Genomic DNA, 13535 nt, shown 5'->3' with positions numbered 1-13535 from the left:
GCCGCCTGCTCTCGGCTGGCCGGGCCAGGGCGGGTCCTGCCGCATGGCCATCGTGTGGCCATGGTGGACGGCTCAGGGCCTCTCCCGCAGTCTCTTGTACACCCTGAGTGCCAGACCCGGCTTCTGCTCGAACCATCTGAGCGACCGTGTTTTTCCTGGGACGTGGATCTCATGACACATGAAGGTGGGGCCTGCCAGGGCCTCCCGACAGCACTGCAGAAATTGGAAGTAAGACAAGACGACAAACAGCCGATACACCGCGCGAGGTCCTCGGCGTGAATGGGGGAGGGGGCTGCCCTCGCCCTGCAGAGCGGGCTCTGCCCAGCGGGTTGGAGCCGGAGTTCTCTATCGCTAGCAAATCTACAAGCCCAGGCACATGGCAGCTCACCGAGGGAGCTCAGCCACTGCAGCGTTTGGCAGTGGCCCACGTCCACGCAGCCCCGTGGCCACCAGGATGCCAGGCTGAGCGGCTCCTGTCCCGAAGCCACTGCTCACAAAGGTTCCTCCCCCCGCTCTGGGATTGGAGCCACTGCTCTCTCCTCACAGGATTCCCCTCACGACCCCGCCAGTCTGCTCTGTGCTCAGAGGCACAACTGTCTGGGAATCGTGCACCGAGCAGAGCCGCTGCCAGCTCGGCGTCCGGTCCAGACGCTGGGCCTCTTCCAGCCCCAGCGCCATTGGAAACGCTCAGCTCTCCGAGCCCCGCTGGATGTCCCTTTCAAAGGAGGAAGCCCTCCCAGGCCAGCAGTCAGGAGCAGACATCACCCCGGAGGCACAGGCTTCTCACCGCCAGGCGTTTATGAAAGACACTTACAGATCAGACTCCAGATAATCCCCAAACCAGTGGACTGAGCTGAGCCTGCGGGTCAGGGGCCGGGCATGGGCGCTCCACATCCTGTGCCGTGGCCCCTGGGTTCTCGGCATTGCTCTCCGCCCAGCGCCTGGGATGCCTGCCCAGCGTGGCTCCAACACGGCCTGCTGGCTCTCACCACAGCCACAGCGTTGTCTGCCAACACTCACGCTGCTGCCTGCTGAGATGAAAGCAGGGACTCCGCAGTCCACGTCTCTGTTAAAGCCTCTTGAAAAACAGCAATTTTGTAAAGAATTCCAGTTTATCAAAGGTTTTATTTATTAGTACATGCGTGTGTGTGTGTGTGTGTGTGTGTGTGAGAGAGAGAGAGAGAGAGAGAGAGCGAGCACATATGTGTGTGTGTGTGCTTTCCAAGACATCTGTACTTATTCAGGCTGAGAACAGTTTTTCCACGTTTCTCCTTGAGCGTTATAAGGTTAGCTTTTGTGCTTAGCTCTAGGAGCTAGTTCAAGGTCATTTGATGGTTTACTCAAAGTTAGAAGTCAAGATTTATTTCATTCCAGATGGATACCTAGCTTTTTCAGCATTGTTTATTGAAATGACTTTCCTTCCAGATTTCCCCCCCTTTTTTACTCTTTTTAAAAAATATGTTTAGGGGCTCCCGGCTGCGCGCCGAGCGGGAGTGCTCTCCTCACACAAGCGCTTCCTCGCGGAGGGGTTGGAGCTGCGGCGGCCCCAGGCCTGGGCCACCCGCCCCTTCTCTGCCGCCTCCGCCTCCTCTTCCTCAGGGCTCCCCGGTCCGCTCGCCCTCCGACGCCGCCCAGGACCCCCTTTTCATCCACAATAGGAGAAGGAACACCACATAACCAGACATCCTGAGAAGAGAGGCCATGGGGAGACAAAAACATAGTCCGCACATGAAAGAAAAGCAGGCATCACCAGAAAAGGAAGTAAACGAGCCAGATTTAAGCAGCCTACCAGAGCAAGAATTCAGAATAATGATCTTAGGATGGCTAAAAAGAATGGAAGAGAAATTTGACAATAACCAAGAAGAAATGAGGAAGAACCATGAGGAATTGAAGAAGAACCATGAGGAACTGAAGAAGAACCAAGAAGAAATGAAAAATGACATCACCACCATGAGGAACTCAATAGAAAGCATCAAGAGTAGACTAGATGAAGCAGAGGACCGCATCAGTGAGCTAGAAGATAAGATGGAAAAAAATACCCAAGTAGAGCAGCTTCTAGAAAAAAAGATTAAAAAGCAGGAGGAGAGCCTACGGGAGCTTTGGGACAATACAAAACAAAATAATATTCGAATAATAGGGGTTCCAGAAGGAAAGGAAACTGAGGTAGACATGGAAAAAGTATTTCAAGAAATAATGACAGAAAACTTTCCTGAAATAGAGAAGAAAAAACCCACACAAATCCAAGATGCTCGCAGAGTCCCAAGCAAAATGAATCCCAGAAGACAGACTCCAAGGCACATTATAATCAAATTGGCAAACAACAACGACAAAGTAAGAATCTTAAAAGAAGCCAGAGAGAGACAGAAAGTTACATACAAAGGAACCCCCATCAGACTAGCAACTGATTTCTCAACAGAAACTTATCAGGCCAGAAGGGAATGGGATGAAATATACAAAGTCATGCAAAGGAAGGGTCTGAATCCAAGAATACTGTACCCAGCAAGGCTATCAATCAAAATTGAAGGGGAAATCAGGAGCTTCATAGACAAAAAAAGACTGAAGGAATAAAAAATATGTATATTTTTTATTTTTAAAGAGAGGAAGGGAGAGTGAGAGAGAGATAGAAACATTGATGAGAGAGAAACATCTTGATTGGGTGCCTCCTACAGAAGCCTTACAGGGGATCTGGCGTGAACCCAGGCATGTGTCCTGACGGGGAATCGAACTTGATTTGTAGGTCAGTGTTCAACCATTGAGCCGCACCAGCCAAACCCTTTCAGAATTTTTCAATGTTGTACCGACGATTGAGTATGTCTGTTTGGATCCCTGTTCTGTTCCATGGTGTGCATACATCCTATGGCAGTCAGTCCTCACCTTCTGCAAAAGTCACGGTTCGGTGAATGACTGGCGGACAAGACTCTCTTTGCTTTTGCAACCCCTGCGGACTCGGAGTGACAAGCCAGCCGTAGGCTTCTCAGTGGCTGCACAGGTTCCCCTTACCCGGCACACTGTCCCCTCCGGCGGCCCTGCCTCCACCACGCCCGCCGCCATCGGCGACGACAGAGTGCCCACGCCCCCGCCGCCGGGACGGGCCTGTCCTGCTGGAGCTCAGCTCTCTCAGGTGGCTTTGCAGCCACAGCTCCTCAATGAAGTTTGAAAAAAAATTGCTTTTTGACATTTTGTTGTCAATGTCATGGAAGGGATTTTTTTTTCACATCCTTATATAATAAATGTTAAGTGGACATGGAACCAGCCTAGGTGATTTTTAAATTTATTGGAAAAATGAAGTTTAAAGACTTAAATCAATGAAACAAATCTAACAACCTCAAAGCTTATGCCCTAGAATATTTAGTTCGGTCCCTGGTCAGGGCACATGCCCAGGTTGCAGGCAGATGCCTGGTGGGGCCTGCGGGAAGCAGCCAATCAGAGTTTCTCTCTCATTTATGTTTCCATCGCTCCCTCTCCCTTTCTGGCCCTAAAAGATTCAATAAAAGCATCAAGGCTTTTCTTACCCTGGACTCTTTCCACTTGAGACTGGTAGGTAAATGCATAAAATACTGCAGGAGACATCCTTATACCAAAAATATTACATGCTGTTTATCAGAAATTAAAATTTAACGGAGAACCCCACATTTCTGTTTGCAAAGCCCGACAGGCCTCCTCCACAGCATAGTATCACACAATGCGGACCGCTCACGTTAGGCCATTCCACAGAACGCGTTATAACGGCCGCTTTCCCTTCTTGCGAAATCAAAGTTCAAATGGAAAGGTGGAAGTGGACATTCTGCCCTTCTGTGTAAGCAGGGCTTGGCAGAGGAAGGTTTGGACCCTCAGTGAAATCATTCTGAATCCTGGTTCTGCGGAAAGGACCCAGGCAAGTGTTTTATGCAACTGAAATCCCTTCGTTGTATTGTCATTTCCTTGAGGAGAGAGACACACTCTTTTCAAGGATGTTAAAAATATACATGAAGGGCACTTCATAAGCATTCATCTAACGGGACATTGGGAAAATTACGACATTGTGTAAGAAAATAAACAGCAATAATTTGATCATCCAAGGGAAGCTCACATTTTCATGTATTCCTTTCCCTCCTTGTGTAGCTATAATATGTGTGCACGCACACGTGTGTGTGTGTGTGCACGTGCGTGTGCGTGTGTGTGGGGATAGTATTTGCAGGTTATGTCTTACACTCCACAGCCAGCCTTAGCCACGGCTGTGGAGGTGCCTGCAGCGATGGCTGTCGGTGACGGCCTGTGGGGCGGTGAAAGGCTGACAATGTACACGCTATGGTCACATGTGCTCTTCGTCTGAGTAACTGTTCTCGCCTCCTTACGTCTCTGAATGCGGGTTCCCAGCTGGTCCAGTAGCAGCAGCATTCATGTGCCTGGTGGCAACTCTGGGCCCAGGGAACAGTTGGCATTCCAACAGTGCACTCTGGGAGCTCCCAAGCTCCAACACCATCTCTCCTGCAGTGCACTCTGGGAGCTCCCAGGCTCCCAGGCTCCAGGCCATCTCCCCTGCAGTGCACTCTGGGAGCTCCCAGGCTCCAGGCCATCTCCCCTGCAGTGCACTCTGGGAGCTCCCAGGCTCCCAAGCTCCAAGGCCATCCCCCCTGCAGTGCACTCTGGGAGCTCCCAGGCTCCAGGCCCTCTCTCCTGCAGTGCACTCTGGGAGCTCCCAGGCTCCAGGCCCTCTCTCCTGCAGTGCATTATGGGAGCTCCCAGGCTCCAGGCCCTCTCTCCTGCAGTGCATTCTGGGAGCTCCCAAGCTCCAAGGCCATCTCTCCTGCAGTGCATTATGGGAGCTCCCAAGCTCTAAGCCATCCCCCCTGCAGTGCACTCTGGGAGCTCCCTTGCAGGGGCTCGGTATGGCTGTTCTTACCTGGAACTTTTCCAGCCGGTTTGGACCTGAGACGCGTCACTTTGTAGCACCCAAGTAAGCGCCACCTTTTCCCGGCCTGGCCCCCCCCCCCCCCCCCCCCCCCGCTCCGGTGGAGCTCAGCACCTCCGCCGGGTCCTGGCCCCTGTGCCGTCCCCGGCGCCGTGTGCGGGGCGGTGGGATGGATGGTTATGTGAGGAGCTTGTCTCCCTCCCATTTACAAACCCGGCGCGAGCAGTGCCTAACCCGCGTCATGTCCTTCCCTCCCGCATCCTGGAAGGCTGCGTGCGCACAGGAGGCCGCCTGCAGATGGGTTTTAGCAAATGGACTCATTTATTAGAACACAAACTGCGCACCCACACCGCCGCCCAGATCTCTGCCATTCCTGCCCTTAAAAGCCCATTATTATTGATAAAGCTTCTCCCCTCGCCTCTGGCTGGAGAATTTTAAATAAATGATGGCGTACTGGGAGCAGAAGTTGTTTAAAATGGTAATGCTTTTTATTTATTATGAGGAAAGCCTTGCGTTCTAAGAGAAGATGTAGATTAGTGAAGGCGGGCTAATGTGTCTGCGTGGTGTCTGTAAGCCCGGGACAACAGGACCCAGCACGTGAGTGATGGCTCTTTCTAGACACAGGGAAGCCGTGTGGCATTCCTCATGTTTGTTTACTTGAGCTTCCCGTTCCTCTGCGGTGACTGGATTCCTTGTGGCTGTTAGTTTTTAAGGGAAGAAAGGCCACGCCACAGCTAAGCAAACAGCAGATTAGGCGTGTCCTCACGGGGACATCCCGTCCTGGGCGGAGGGCGCTGCGGCAGAGGCGCTGGGAGGAGGGCGGCCGGGCCCTGCAGGAGGCACCTGGGTTTGCAAAGCTCCCCTCCAGCAGGTCCGGCCCTGCCGGAGGACTTGTCTCTGCCGCGCAGGCTCTGCAGGGAGGGCTGGAGCCCGCAGGCCCGGCCCGGCGGAGCGGGAGGCTGGCTTAGAAAGCTCTGGAAGCCACGGTTTATGAGCCGAAGTGCTTTTCAATAGGACCCCAGCCGGCCCGGGCACAGCAGCTGCTTCTCCCGCTGACAAGGCCCCGGGACGCCGAAAGGTCGCTTCTCCGAAGGCCGTACCCAGAGCTCTCCCCAGCCTGTGCCATCTCCGCCGCCCGATGTCGCTGGGGGAGCAGGGGCAGGTGCAGGGGGGACCCCTTATCCACCGCCTCAGCCTCAGCCATTGGCTCTGCAGCTCACAGACCAGAGAGCGTGGCCACAGCGCGGTCTGTGCCTGTGACCGGGCAGTGCCTGCTGGCAGTCACGGAGCGGTGCTTGGCTTTGCGTAAAGGCCGCAGTGGGGCCCCCAGGCTCTCGGGATCCTCATTAGCGGACACGGGTCTGTGCTCGGGCGCCTTGGCCTTCCTGGGGAAGAAGGCGGCCGGAGACCCAGCGCCCTCACATAGGAGTGCACCTCGCTGCTGGCTGTGCGCTACATGTGGAGATAAATGCTCACCTCGCTCCTCTCATCGCTCAGCTTCTGTAATTATTATTTTTTAGTGTGTGTGTGTGTGTGTGTGTGTGTGTGTGTATTTATTGATTGATTGATTTCAGAGAAAAAGGGAGAGAGAGAGCGATAAAGACATCCATGATAAGAGAGACTCACTAATCAGCTGCCTCCTGCACACCCCTCACTGGGGATCTGGCCCGCAATCGGGGCCTGTGCCCTGACCTCCAACCGTAACCTCCTGGTTCTTAGGTCATTGCTCAACCCCTGAGGCCCACGGGCCTGGCTAATTATTCTTAGTTAGCCTAGAGATTTGAGTCATTAATGTAGCAGTACCATTCTTGGTTTTGCACTCAAAAATATGTCTGAGTGCCTTCCACGTGCAGGTGTAACAGCGGGCGGCACACGGGACACTGACTTCTCCAATGTGGAGCCAACTTGCATTCTGGGGATGAAGCCCGTGGCCGTGACCGAGGGTGGCTCCGCGTATCGCCGTGCTCTGTTGGTGAGCATGCATTCGGGTGGCAGCATCTGTGTTCACATGACGCTCTGTTTCCTTCCTTTGGCCCCTGGGCCGGCTGGACGCGTCGCGGTGGCTTTGGTGTTTGTGACGTGGTTAGTTGGGCTGGGACGGGACGGAGGAAGCAGCCGCTCCCAGCTTTCCACGCCGGAAGGTTAGTTACTGTCACGCTACCTGATTGACCGGAGGAGGGCAATGCAGATGAGTCATTTTTTTCTTGACCTGCGAGTTGTTTGATACGATTTAACATTGGTTCAAATGTATAGAGTTCATCTCTCTTTATCTGTTGGCATATCTCTATAGCAAAATATGGAGTGATTCAAGTACTTATGAGGATTTTACAGGTAATTTCCAGTGAAAAGGCAGCACTCAGAATCACTCATATTGAAGCAGTTCCATTTTATACAAAAATTTGGCGAAAGTGCCGGTGTGATACATGGAGAAGGATTCGGTGTTCTCCGAGGGGCTCTGCCACTGAGTCACACTCTGTTTTTCCCGATTTTGGAGACTGACTCCCGTGTGTTCGTCGTCGTCAGGACAGAGGATGAAATTTCATGTAAAAGTGCTGAGCCGGGAAGCTGGGGCCCCGTGGTGCTCCGCCCCTCCCGTCACCATCCTCTGCTCCCGTGAGCAGAGCGGCCCTGGGTCCTGTCCGCGCGCCTGCGGGGGCAGCTGGCCGGGCCCTGCACCGCGGCCGGCTCCCGGCCCTCCGGAGTGGACGCACCTCCCCGGGTTCTCCTGACGCCCGGACAGACGGACACCCTGGAGCCCAGTCTCTCCTGAGACAGCCCACTGGGGTGGCCTGGCCGGGGCGCCCCGCCCGCTGTCCCCGCCTCACCTCTGTCCGGGCGCCCCGCCAGGGAAGACACGCTGGTGGCACACTTGGCACTCCCTGCCCATTGACTGCGGGAGAGGACATTGATTTTCCCATTCACAAGAAACGCTGATAGTCAATAACGGTTCCAGATAAAAACAAAAACAAAGCCAGCGGAGCCACAGCCCCAGAGGCACGCTCATGTGGCCCGGCAGGGCCACCTGCTCCCAGAATTCAGGCGTGTTTAAGCGCTCTCAATGGTTATTCCTCTTCATCGAGGTATGGCTGAGGGCACTGATGGGGATGAGGATGTGGCATGGATTTCCTGGCGGCTGGTGACAGATCTGACCTCCGAGGGCTAACGCTGAGCATGCGGAGCTCACCGAGTTGGCTGACCCAGATCCAAGTCTGAGGTGCAGGAAGGGGCTCGGGCCGCGGCCCCTGAGGCCTCACCCGGGCACCTTCCTGCTGAAGGGCCCCTCCCCTCCACCAGGGCTCTGGGTTTCGGGGTGAGGAGCTCCGGCTTCACCACTGGGAGCCGGGCTTGTCCTGTGTGTGCAGCCGCTCCTGCTCCGTCCTGCAGACCTTCCCGGCCCATTGTGGTCACCAGCCCCTCGTGTCCAGCTGGTCCTGTGTCAGACTCCACTGGAAAACTGGGTTATCGCCCATCGAAGAGTGGCTGAGGAGGTGGCCACTGCCCTGGGGTCTGACTCGGGAAGGTTACGCCCGCCCCCTCACCTCCCTTTGCCCTCCATACCCCCTCCCCAGGGAAGAGCCGGCCTCCGTCTCCTCTGTTTCCTCGTGTGGCTGGGTTCGAAAGGCTCTCTCCTCTTAGGAGCAGCTCAGCACGATGGAATCAGAATGTTGCTGACATCCTTAATATTTGATAAGATATTGACTGCTATCTCATAATTATTCACAAGTAAAGAAGCAGAACCTAGCACACGTTGTGAGCTTTGTCAGTGTTCTCAGAAACATTCAGGGGGGAGTGGGACATGTTTAGAGGAACCCGTGTCACCCAGCAGGCCGCCTGGCCCCAGGCCTCCCGGTCAGACCAGCGCCGAGCCCGAGGCCTCAGGGGCTGCTGCTTCCACCGCGCCCTGCGGGAGACCCAGATAAAAACCCTCCGGCACAGGCTGAGCCCGGCCCCCGCGCCTCTCACGCCTCCCTCCAGAGGCGGACAGGAGCCTTGTACGTTCTGTCCGGGCCGGCGGGCCCCTCACTGCGCTGAGCCATTTGTCACCTTCCTGGGTTTGTTATTTCTGCCAGAAGCGCCGCCGCGCCGCATCCATCACCGGACGGCAGCCCCTGGAAGCCGGGCCGGACACGGTGTGCGGAGCCGGGCTGGAGCGCGGGCTGGAGGGCCGGGCCGCCGCGGTCACGGGCACCGGGTCCGGCCTCTGCTGCTCCCACGCGGTTCGGAATGCCTCCTCCTCCAGCACGAGGCTCCGTCCTGTGTGGGTCACAGGGTCTCTCCCGCATTCCGGCCTCGGCTGCTACGTGTGTGTGCAGGCACCGCCCCCTCCAGGGCCCTCCCAGGTTGCTCTGCGCGTGCCGTCCAAGCACCTCCTGGGCCGTCACGTCTGTGCCACATGTGCCCGTCCAGGGCCCTGCTCGGACACCCCAGGCCCGGTGTGGGGGGTGGGCTGCCCGGCCTCAGAGGGGAAGGACAGATCTTGGCCTTGGCAAAGACCTGGGAATTCCCTTCCCCGAGAGGGACCTGCCTCGGGTCCCCTTTCGCCTCTGACTTTCCTGGTTTCGGTTTTGGAAACGGAATGACCGGTGGGTGAGTGATGTGAGGAAGGTGGCGTGGCCCCGGCAGGGAGGCGGCCACCGCGTCCTCCCCAGTCTTCACAGCCCTACTGCCCGTCCGCGGGTTATGCCGATGTGCAATGAGTTCTTCGGTCAGTCTCTTCCCACCACCCCCTTTCCCTTCGAAATGTGTCAGTCTGTCCATGTCTCTGGTTCTGTTTTGTTGGTGAGTTCATTTAGGTCATTAGGTTCCACACCTGAGTGAGACCACGTGATACTTGTCTGCCTCTGGCCGGCCTGTTTCCCACTACGAATCGGTTGATCTCGGTTCACCAAACCACGAGGCTGCTGACGTGTGTAGCTGACGTGTGTAGCCGACGTGTTTTTAAGCGGAAGTGGTGTCCCCACAGTACCAGGCTGACCCTGAGGCTCGCCAGGCCGCGCCTGCGTGAGGAGGTGACAGACAGACCTGTTCTTTCCTGACCAGTCCTCCCCCCGCCTGTGGCCTCGCGGGAACCTCCCCGCGGCCTGTCAGCCATGTTAAAACTAAACACAAAATGGAGACTGGGCCTGAGAGTCTCCTGAGCCGACAAAGCCCTGGAAGCCACGTCAGAGAGCTGCGTCCAGCCTGTGTCATCCGCGGGAGCAGAGCCCGGCGGCTGTTTCTGTGAGCGCCCTGACGGCCACGGAGCCGAAGTCACCGCCCTCGGTGTGGGGGAGCCCTCTGTTCACCCCCCCCCCCCACGCCGCCTGGACCCCGCGTGGCGTCTGTCGTCGGGAAGGTAACAGCCTCCCCCTTTCGCTTTGTGGGCCTTCCTGTGACCCCCAGAGCCCCTTCCTGGCCGGAGGGCTCCCCGTCCGCACACTGTGTTTCTGTGTGGGCACTGAGGCTGCTGCTCAGTGGTCCGTGGGTTTTACTTTGCTTCCTCCCTGGACTTTGAGTGAGAAGGAAGGGATCGTGGCCCTGGCTTTCCGAAGGTTCCGTGCCATGTGCTGGCCTCAGCCAACCTGGTGCTGCCCTGATGTCCTCTCCAGGGGGTGGTGCTTAAGGGCGTGGTGTGCACGGGCTTGTAGCTTTGCCCGTTGCCAGGCTCCCGTGACCTCTGCCCCTGGCCCACGTCCTGCTCTGCTCGTGCCATCTGATGCTGCTGCAAAGGGCAGGGCCATGCAGCCGAGGGAGGGAGGCAGGACGGTAAGATCACAGTTGAGATCGGGGCTGGCAGGGTCCGAAGTTGGGCGAACTGGCTGAGGCGCCGGAGTCCGTGCTGTGGTGCCTGATGCCGGAAGGAGGGTGCGCCCGAGGCTCTCCTTCCTCCGCTGTCGCACGGAGACCTGGCGTCCTCTCATAACGGCACTTGCTACGGGTCATCTTGGAAACATGGCCAGTGTCTTCGTTTCTAGCCCGGCTGCCCCGACGTTCTGAACGAGTGTTTCTTCCGGTGCCAACACCGTTTTATTAAAGAAATAACTCAGCCTTCTGTAACGAGCCAGGAATTGCCAGGACAAGTCCAGCTCGGCGGCCCTCGCCAGAAGCAACACATTCTGACCCCAGAGCACGCTCTCCCTCCCCGTGGCCCTTTGGCTCCCGGAGGAGGTTCTATGGAAGATTACGGGATTATAAACACTCCATGAAGGGAACACATCCAGGTCTCTGCACCTAATTTATCGTGAAAATAATTGCCAGCATTTGCATAAGATAAAAATACACATTAGGTAGCGTGTTGACCACAGGGACCTCTGGTTATCCCCATTTTAAAACCACCATGACACGGGTCTGTGGGTGTGCTCATTGTGCTCGGAGAGTTCACAGAATTTGTTCAAGGTTCCAGAGATGGGAACATTGGAGCCCAGGCTCCCAGGAGGCAGTCTGCCTGTGGAGATTAGCCCCTGGCTTCCTTGCTCAATGGAAAACCATTCTGGCTCCATTAGCATATTTATTTATATTGAATGTAACTAAAGTGCTATTATAATGTTAATTGTTTGGCCAACTCTCCTTTTTATGTTTTTGTTTGTTTGTTTTGCTGTAGTTTTTTTGTTTAAGGGTAATTTTTTTCATTTTTCTTTTAAAATTATTGTTGGAAGTATTGCATATCAACTCTTCTTAGTCCCTGACCCACCAGATGTGGGTCAAAGGGCCTCTGCTCTGGGTCCCTGTCACCCGAGGGCAGTGGTCTATAAACTCATTAGTCCACAGAGCCAAATACCAACAGCACAACAAGTGAAATTTCTTTTGAGAGCCAAATTTTTTTAATTTAAACTTCTTCTAACACCACTTCTTCAAAATAGACTCACGCAGGCCATGGTATTTTGTGGAAGAGCCACACTCAAGGGGCCAAAGAGCCGCCTGTGGCTCAAGAGCTGCAGTTTGCCAACCACGGGTCTAAGAAACACCCCACTGTCGCACCAGTTTTTCTGGGGCTCTTGAGAGAAATGGTGTATATTTCTGATATTGGAATCAAACCCATGTCCTTATGCCCAACGTGCAGCAATGCCAATCACTGAAGCACCGAGTGTGCAACAAGGGAAGGGTTTATTCTGAAAGGCAGCCAGATGATAAGGGGAAAAAAAAAGAAAGCCAATACCTGAATCCCCAATCCAGGGTACAGGGCAGGCTCTAAGGGATGAGGGGGAACAGGGATGTGGGGTCACTTACAGGGCGAGTTTTAATTGTGGCGTCTTTGTGGTGAAGGAGTATCCGCCCCAGATCTTCCTGGACAGCAGAGGGCCCTTTGACTCTGCTTTTCCTGTTCCGGTTCCTGATGAGTCCCTGTCCTTAGGGTCCCCGTGTCTGTGTGTCAGGGCGAGACTTTGGTTCTGGGAGCAGTTGGAGGACAAAGTTCTCTCCTCTGCATGTGCTTCAGCTGCATGGCTTGCAATGTGGTCAGTTGTCCCTGAGAAGCAACTCAGTATCTTATTAAACAGGACAGGGCCATTTTGTTCTGTGGTTCCAGTACCAACATTTAGAATAAGGAATGGCACCTAATGTAAGGGCAGAAGAAAAGGTCTTTCTTTTTCTTTGCTGTGGCCTTCCACAACTTATGAGAAGCCTCTGGTAATTAAACCCCAAGATTGCAAGCTCCCCTGGTTCAAACAGCCCCTCGCTTCAAACTGCAAGGCAAGATGAGCTACTCTCAAGGCTGCATTCTTGCAACCACCTTCCCCCTGCTGCTTTCACAACTCAGGGATAATTTGCACCAACAAAATCTCTACTTGGTAGAACGCTCCATTCCACCCTATTCTTCAAACAAGCCTCTTTTGAACTCTTCATAACTTTTGCTCTAAGAATGTTGTGCAGCCTTGGGAAAAATACTGATAAGACACCTACTTCCCTAGACTCTGCGGGACTGTCTCTTAAAAAACGAACTCAGCCTCAGCCCCAAACCTTCCTCCCTTCCTCATCACTTAGCACAGCCAGGACTTGAGAGGTGAAGGATCCGTGTGTTCTTGCCCTTACATTGGTTAGCAATGCACCGGCCCTTTTCCTTCGAGGAAAGTACAGGAAACCTCCTGGGTGCATCTCTTCCTTCAGTTGTGAATTCTTTCACATCCCATGTCACGGGCCAAACCCTAACATCTAACACCTGAAATCACCTAACAATTATCACCTGTAAAGGTGGGTGAAATATGATGGATATTCCTGGACTGGAGTTTAGGACATCTGCGGGGAGGAGCAGGCCTGTTGCACCTCCTCCTCCTCTGAAGCTGGACTTCCATCCATCTTACCTCGCTCTGCTCTTAATTACTGCGAGAGTCCCTTCTTACAACCCTCCCTTCTCCAAACAGCTGCCTATTTCGGTTTTTATGAACATGGCTAAAGGAATACTCTCTTCTTGCTTTACCAGAGGGCCGGCGCACGAATTTGTGCACCACGGGGGTCCCTCAAACTGGCCTGCGGGATCGGGCTGAAACCGGCTCTCCGACATCCCCCAAGGGGTCCTGGATTGCAGGAGGGTGCAGGTCAGGTCAAGGGACCCTACTGGTGCATAATCGGAGCTGGAAAGGGACATGGGAGGTTGGCCAGCCAGGAGGGACCAAGGGAGAGCTCCAGGGTGTGTCCAGCCCATCTCACTCAGTCCCAATCAGCCAGATCC

This window comes from Pipistrellus hanaki (assembly GCF_964339955.1).
Source record: "Pipistrellus hanaki genome assembly, chromosome: 10".
Taxonomy (NCBI): Eukaryota; Metazoa; Chordata; class Mammalia; order Chiroptera; family Vespertilionidae; genus Pipistrellus; species Pipistrellus hanaki.
This window is presented reverse-complemented; position numbering follows the sequence as displayed.